At 32.2% G+C, this 7768-nt stretch overlaps 1 long non-coding RNA gene across 1 annotated transcript; it reads right to left on the bottom strand.

Annotated features, from left to right (window-relative positions):
• Positions 1-603: 603 nt before the first annotated feature.
• On the bottom strand, positions 604-5434 carry LOC125856829 (uncharacterized). The gene is made up of 4 exons (XR_007445568.1): positions 5341-5434; positions 3545-3858; positions 2634-2720; positions 604-897 (listed from the first exon to the last, which is right to left on the bottom strand). It is a non-coding gene; the product is annotated as an uncharacterized LOC125856829 (long non-coding RNA).
• Between the last annotated feature and the right edge of the window lie 2334 nt (positions 5435-7768).

Below are 7768 nucleotides of genomic sequence, written 5' to 3'. Positions count from 1 at the left end.
TTGTGTCTGCCACATAGGATGCCAAGTCAGAAAACGTGTTTAAAATATAGTGTTTCGAGGAGTTCAAGGGTTCAGTTGACAAATGATTAAATAAAAAGGTTTGGAATACAAACTCATACAAATAGAAGGGTCTACCAGACCCTTTTGCCTGAAAAAAATAAAGATAATACAGGCTAGTGGCTACTTATTTAACAATTTTTTTCTTTCCACAATTTAATTAAGATAAAGGGTTTAAACGCTGTGTGGAAAAAAAGAGAATGACTTAGCAATAGACCAAATGAAAAGAGATAGAAGAAGCGATTGAGCGGCAACCACTGACCCAAACAATTCCGTACACCTAGAGTTTTTCTAAATATCGCGGGAAGATAAATTTGATTATAACTAAGTCATGTTTACTTTATTAAATGTGTTTTCTCATATTATATCATGTTATTTATTTTATCAGAAAGTGTATATGGGTCTTACAGAGCTTGAGACGAGCATAATTTGTTTTCTATGGTCTTAAAGTAAAGATACATACATATATATATATAACTAGATCGGTGATAGCACGGGCCCAACATTCTGAATTTTGATGTGATCTTTTTAGCGTCATAACAAAACATCAATAATTAACTATATTATTGATTTTCTCGTATAATAACAGTACAACATTAGTCCACGAAGAAAACAAAAAGAGGCATTTTCTTATTATCAATGTTTACAAGTCTGCTTTTGGAAAATATGATTAATTGAGTCACCTTTTTTTCCATACATCTAGAAAGAGATGACTACGGTCTTAAAGTTAATCCAGAGTCGCCATGGAATTACAAGAATCTTCAGCTCTGATTTCTCCTCCATTCTCCTTATTGTTTCCTCTGCTGAGCCACTTAGAAGTTAGGATCAAAGTTTGTCCCTCTGTTATTCCCAAATGTCAATTCAATGTGATTAATGGTCAGCCTCTATTACATTCTGTGCTAATCTAAATTCCATAAAAATGTTTGAACAAATTACCATGTCCATATACAGAATCTACCAAAAATAAATATGCAGAAAGAGCAAAAAGAAGATACATATAATGTTTTACAATCAATGCCTATATTTCATTCCTATGATAAACTGATGTCAATGGATGGAGGAGCGGGGATACTGAAATGAAACGAATAATGAAACTCAATCTATCAATATCATGCATCATCTGTAAGGCAAACATTGAACTCTAATATTACAAAATAGCATAATAAATGAAAAAGATAGAAAGACAGACAGGAAGGAATATAGACATGTGACATTCAAAAATAAATTACGGTGTCTCATAATCATCTCTCTCTCTCTTATTTACTCTTGGTTATACAAAGTACCATGGTCCAAAGACGCTGCAAATCACTTGTCTAAGGGTCATGGTAAGCATATTCGTAGATGTCGTGTCAAACAAAATGTTTGTGGTTAGGGTACTTCAAAAGCTTTTTATAAACTTTTTTCATTGCTAGTAACTTTCAGAATCTCAAGCTTTAGACACATTACAACCATATCTCATAATATATGAGTCACAAGCAATAAATAGAAAAACCAACCAAATTAAAGTAGTATCATTTGGGTTTGTGAATATCTTCTTCGTTTATCATATGCTAGGAGAAGCAGTTGACATGATAATACGAAATGAACATGAGTTCATACATCACAAAATATGAAGATCGATAATAGAATTTGAACACTAAATTCAAGTAACAATAATAAAAACATCCAAATAATGAGAGTTAAAGAGTCAAATAGTACCCTTTGATAAAAGCTACTATTGCAATAGCACAATCTTTACTAGTTAACTATTGTCAATCTGGAAGTTGTGTACGAAGCACATTCTTTCTATTTGTTAGTAATAGACTTCCAAAATAGTAATCCTTATCATCCAACAAAAGTTGCACTTATAGGTTAGGCTTGTTTTTTCTCCACCAATTGATATCAATTATCAAGAGAAAGAAACCATTTGACATTCAATTTTATCAACACTTTTCCTTCTATCATAATGTCTTGAAAGTTCTGAAATAATAAGTCTTATGATTTATCATCTGGTCCACTAAGTTGATGGCATACATATTCTTGTCTTTTGAGTATATACATGGATGAACACTCTTTATATAAGAGTTGATATTTTATACTTTCTGAGCTCAGTTGAAGTCTACTTGTACTTGAATAGAAATAAAATAAATCTTTCTGAAAATTCCCAAACCCCCATTCTTTCCCAATCAGAAGAAACAACAAGAGTTTATGTACTCTGAAATTATGTGCAGAATTTTCCCACCATCAATCATTATTAGCATTAAAAATAGACTCGAAACACCATACAAGAAACAAATCTGAAATATTCTATGCATACTCATCACCATTTCGAAGCACCCAATATTATTCATATGCATGAACTGATTTCCGTTAAAAAACAACAATAATCTAATCGAAAAATGGCAATAATTGAGCAAAACGACTTTAGATTACCTACTGCTCAATCTCAGGGACCTTCTATACTCTCAAATTCAACTCTCTCTCTCTGGGGTACAAATTGACACATAAATCAATTAAATTAAAGCTAATCTTGATTGTCAAAAATTAAAAGATAATAACTTGTTCTCCCAAGAAAATATAGAATTCAAGGAACTTACTGATGGTATCGAGTGATGTACTTCTCATCTTGCTCATCTCGAGTTCCATCCGCCTTGTTGTCCCTACTACAAGCCCAATACTGTTTTCTGTTAAGTTCAACTTTTGAAATTAGAACGAATTGCCTTACCAAAAAGGGTAAGACTCATTGACAGAACGTGAATGCATTACTAACCTTTGGGAATTTTAGTCACATAGCATGTCTATATTTTTATTGAGTTCTTCCCAATACCCCTGAGGATTATGCAACTGACGCAAAAAAACCCAAATGTGTCGGCGCCAAAAAGTCAAGCCCAAGCTTGGTCATGATTGAAGAATTTTATCAACATATTGAAACAATACTTTCCAAGAATTTAAAAGTCAGTGAATGAATTTTAATTTAAAGTGAAAAGAAACCTACGAGGGAAAGAAGATGTTTCAGTTTTACAGGAGCAACTATGAACTCCAAACACAAAAGTCCACTGTAATAAAGTTCAAATTTGCATAAAGCTTGTAAATGATTATGACTGCCATGGTTGTAAGGTTTTTCTCGAAAGACCTCACACCATTAAGAGAATCTACATCTTATATGTAGTTTCCAATCTTTTCTTGAGAGATACATTAGCTCTCTGGACTAAGTCCAATAATGTGTCAACACAATCATAATGAACATAAAAAGATACTGATTTTGTGGGTCTTAGTAAATATAATTAATCACAACAACCTTCTAGATCTTAATCCCTACTCTTGATTTTCCCATCTGTAAGCATGTAACGAAAAAGCGAATGAGTTTTTTATTTTCCATAGGTATTTAGTACTCACTTTCTAGATGACCACACCTTGTAGATTAATACCAATGCAATCATTATTTAAGTACATGAAGTAATGTACAGTCTAGAGTAAATATGAATAAATATTGAAAAGAGAAACTCACAGAGGCATGATCCTCGAGCGCATATCATTCTGGAACACTGAGAATGAAGTAATTTCACTGTACCTTGCTCATATCTCTTTCTCTCGCTCTCCCTGTCTATGTTTTTTTAAAAATATATGAAAAATACAACGTTTCTCTTTTTCTAAAGTTGTAGTGATTGATGTCCGAAGGATTTTAAACATACCATATCCCACATAAAGAAGAAGAGACAGGCTCTGAGTCTCACATTGCCCTATTTTGCTCCATTTTACAATGATCCATCACTACACATCCCTTCTAATTTGCTTGTTCTTTCTGATAATAATCACCCCACACTACAAAAATAATGTAAATATCAAATGTATAAGTGAGGAATGGTATCTGTAGGGAAAAGAAATGAAAAAGTCTTTTAGTTGGTTCGAACATACTATCAAACAGCTTTGTTGCACCAATTCTTAAATTAAGTTAATCATGCAATATAAATTTTAACGATAGAACACAGAATTTGCAACACATCTCATAAGATTGCACCTGAATATCTCAATTCAAACATGAATATTGAATAAGCATATCAAAAAAATTGGTACATGCATATTGAAACCCAATAGGAAACAACCCAAAAGAACAAGTGACGATTACAGATAATGAGAGTGCAATAACTAAAGAAAAATTGCTTTAAAACCTCAAAAAACATAAATAGAAACTCCTTCCACTTCTTCGCGTTTCAACCCCAGAGCAGGTAGATGTAACAGAAGTAAGATTATCGGGAAAATTAAATTAAAGTGAACTAAACTATCAACACAGAAAGCACCTTAGATGCAGTGTGTGCATTAAAGAAAAGATCCAGAGTTATATACGTATCTATTTATATTTTGAATCATGCATGAGCAAAATAGATAAAATTGATGATAGGCACACATAAGAATCCAAAAAAGAATTGAAACGTTGTGTTTCAACTGCTTTGTTCTTGATGTGGGCATTTTTTAAATTTGTTAATTTTTTACCATAGGTCGTTGCATGTACTTGGAGAAGAAAGGAGAGGAAGAAATTAAAAAGATGAGATACAGGGAACATCGAGCTTAGATGGAAGTCCTTCATGGAATCCATGGTTGGATCTTTCCAATAAAAAAATAATTCAAAATGTGAATTTCAAAAAGGATTAGTACCTGCTTTATTATATTTGTTCCTTTTTTGGTGTAACCTTAATTACCAGCAAGTAAAGAGACAGAATATAAGAAGACCAACGGAAAATTCATTGACATAGTAGAGTCTTTATGAGTATCTGGGTAGTTATATTTATTGCATATTCTGATTTCTCTAAAGTAAAAGGTTGTTACACCCAATTATTAAGAAACGAGGAGCAAATGAAAGTAGAACAGGGTCATTACGGAAAAGCAAAGATTTAAAAAGACGACGATGAAATGAAGAAAATTAGAGAACATAGAAACAAAATCTAAACTCGATTAGAAACATGCAAGTAGAAAAATCCACAATAAACTCACCTCTATTAAAAATATGCAAGTAGAAAATTGATTGGCAAAAGAAAATTCAACATTAAACTAATCTCCGTTAGGAACATGCAAGTAGAAAATTTCATAATAACTAAGAAAAAAAATCAGAAAATCACCCAAGAATTGGATCCAAAATTGACAACAAATCTACCTCTAATAAAAACGAAAATCAGGGGGAAAAGGGGTGAGAAAAAAAATAAGAAAATCAAAATCTGAAAAATCTAAACAAAAGAGTGAGAAGATTAAGTAAACTAAAAACTAATAAGAAGAAAAGCAGAGATTTTAATCTGAAGGCCAAAAACTTACCAGTTTTAACTTTCTCTTGAAAGAGATTGAATTGAGAGCTCTAATTACCCTTAGATCAGCCCAAAGCAATCTCAATTGCTCACACGTGGAAATAAGACTTCAGTTGTTAATGCCCAATCAAATTGAGCCACAAAGGGCCAAAAAATATGAGGCCTTATAGTACAACTTAAAATGTTTTTGGTACCACTTTTTAAAGTTGTGTTAGTCCCAACCCAAGTCCCACTTCTAAATAAGGGTAATATCAAAATATTTTTTTAATCTTGTGGTGTTAAACATATCATGTGGAAGTTAAATTTAAAAATTGACAAAAAAAAATAATTCTTTAGAGTTTCGAAACAAACTAAAAAAGAGACAAACAAATTAATAGATCTAATATAATTATTTTGTTAAAAAATACTTATTATAATTTTATTAGTACTATAAAAAAAAATTGAGTCCTTCAAATTTGGGTCCTAAGAAGGATGAAGGATGCCTCATTTTTAAAGACAACGATTCACCATTGAGAAGGTAATATTTGGTTATAATAAAGTCAAGTTTAAGTTATTAATTGTATTTTCTCATGTTGTATCATGATGTGTATTTTATCAGAAAGTGTATATGAGAAGCCTTAGAGAGAAAGAGGTTGAGGCAAGAGAAGAGGAGATTAAAACAAAAGTTGAACCAAAGTTGCACGCCCTGCTTATTGTGGGATATGGGAGAGAGAAAGGAATTGACTTCTACCTAGCAAAGAACACTTACGGAAAGAAGTGTGGCTATTGTGAGTTTGGTAAAATAATTCGTAGTTTAGTTACGGATTTAACTCATCTCATTATAGAGTAAATTCTGAAGTTGTAATTAAATTTGAAAGTTGTGATTTATTTGGGAAACAAATATCGTTACTATTGTGTATGACAAATATTATATGTCAACATATTGAGTGTGAGGTACAAAATAGAATGACACATATAATTGTTGGTATATATAGTTGTTATGAAAGTAAAATAGGAGAAATCTATGATGCCTATCACAAGTGAAATTAATATTATTTGTTTTTTTTTTTGGAGTTTATGACTTTCATGATCCATCCAAAAGTGAAATTAAAGTGGTAGATGATAAATCATTTTTCTTTTTTTTTTATTTGGTGAAAAATATTATCCCGATTTTAAAAAAAAATTCTTTTTCTCAACCAAACACTTGAAGTTAGAATTTTCAATATGAGCTAACCCACCCCATTCGGGCTACCCATACAAGCTTTGAAGGTTGAAGGAGTCAGGCCGGGCTGACCCATTTTTTTGTGGGCCGAAAAATGGTCAGCCCAGCCTACAAGTACGTGGGCTATGGGTTGTGTCAGGCCAACCCAATTTTTTAGAAGTATAATTTTTTAAATCAATTTATAATTTAAAAATATTATCATAAATATCGCGAAGACAATATTGTAGGTGTTTACTGTTGCTATTTGTCAATCAAATCTACAAATAAAATTATAGAGAATTTTTATTCTATGTAAAACATATTTTATAAACATAATTTGTATTTAAATTTTGAATATTTATGACATTAAATAGATTTTGAGTTTGGAGTCTTGTTATTTTTGTCACGCCCCAAGCCTACACCCTAGGCGGGACTGACACTCGAGAATCATTGCTGACCCCAAGCAAACCCTTGGTCCAGCTTACTTACTTAGCGGAAGACTTAATTTAACAAAGATAAACCCATAAAACTCAAGAATGTTAATAAGAAAGCATTCAACTAGCCAATTAGACAAAATAAAGTCTTTAAACAACATCTGAAATGAATAAGACTAAAGAACTATAACTATCCGTCTATGAAGCCTCTAAACAATAAGGGATGTCAGGACAAGACCCTCGATCATCCTAACAACTGAAATACTAGAAAGCAAAGTAAAGGGAGTCCTCCGAAAAGCAAGGAGGCTCACCAACTGACTCTGAGTGCTCAACTGGATCAACGAGGTGCTGGATGTTGATCCTAGTAATATGTGTCTGCATCATAAAATGATGCAGGCCAAATGGCATCAGTACATTGAATGTACGAGTATGCGAGGGGAATACTAAAACATAACGTAAGCTTGAAAAGAATGTGAAAGGAACACTTACCTTGGCTTTACTCAACTCATGAATAAATTAACTCAATATAAAGCAACAATACACATGCAATATATGAAAAGTTTTTAGAACAGTAGAAAGCAACTCAGTTTGTTAAAGAAATGTGATAACAACTCAAATTACTCATATAATAAAGTAATATAATTTCTGTGAGAGTTTCTCTAACCGACAACCACCACTATGAGCCTAAGTGGTGATACAGTGTCGCCCACACTATCAGAACTTTCCTATACTTTGTCGTCATATAGGATGCCTTAACTAAGTGGATCCACTAGTCAATGCTAAAAAGCACTAAGGAATCATCTTAAAAGTATGATCCTTTACTA

This window comes from Solanum stenotomum, chromosome 2 (genome assembly GCF_019186545.1).
Source record: "Solanum stenotomum isolate F172 chromosome 2, ASM1918654v1, whole genome shotgun sequence".
Classification (NCBI taxonomy): Eukaryota; Viridiplantae; Streptophyta; class Magnoliopsida; order Solanales; family Solanaceae; genus Solanum; species Solanum stenotomum.
This window is presented reverse-complemented; position numbering and strand designations above follow the sequence as displayed.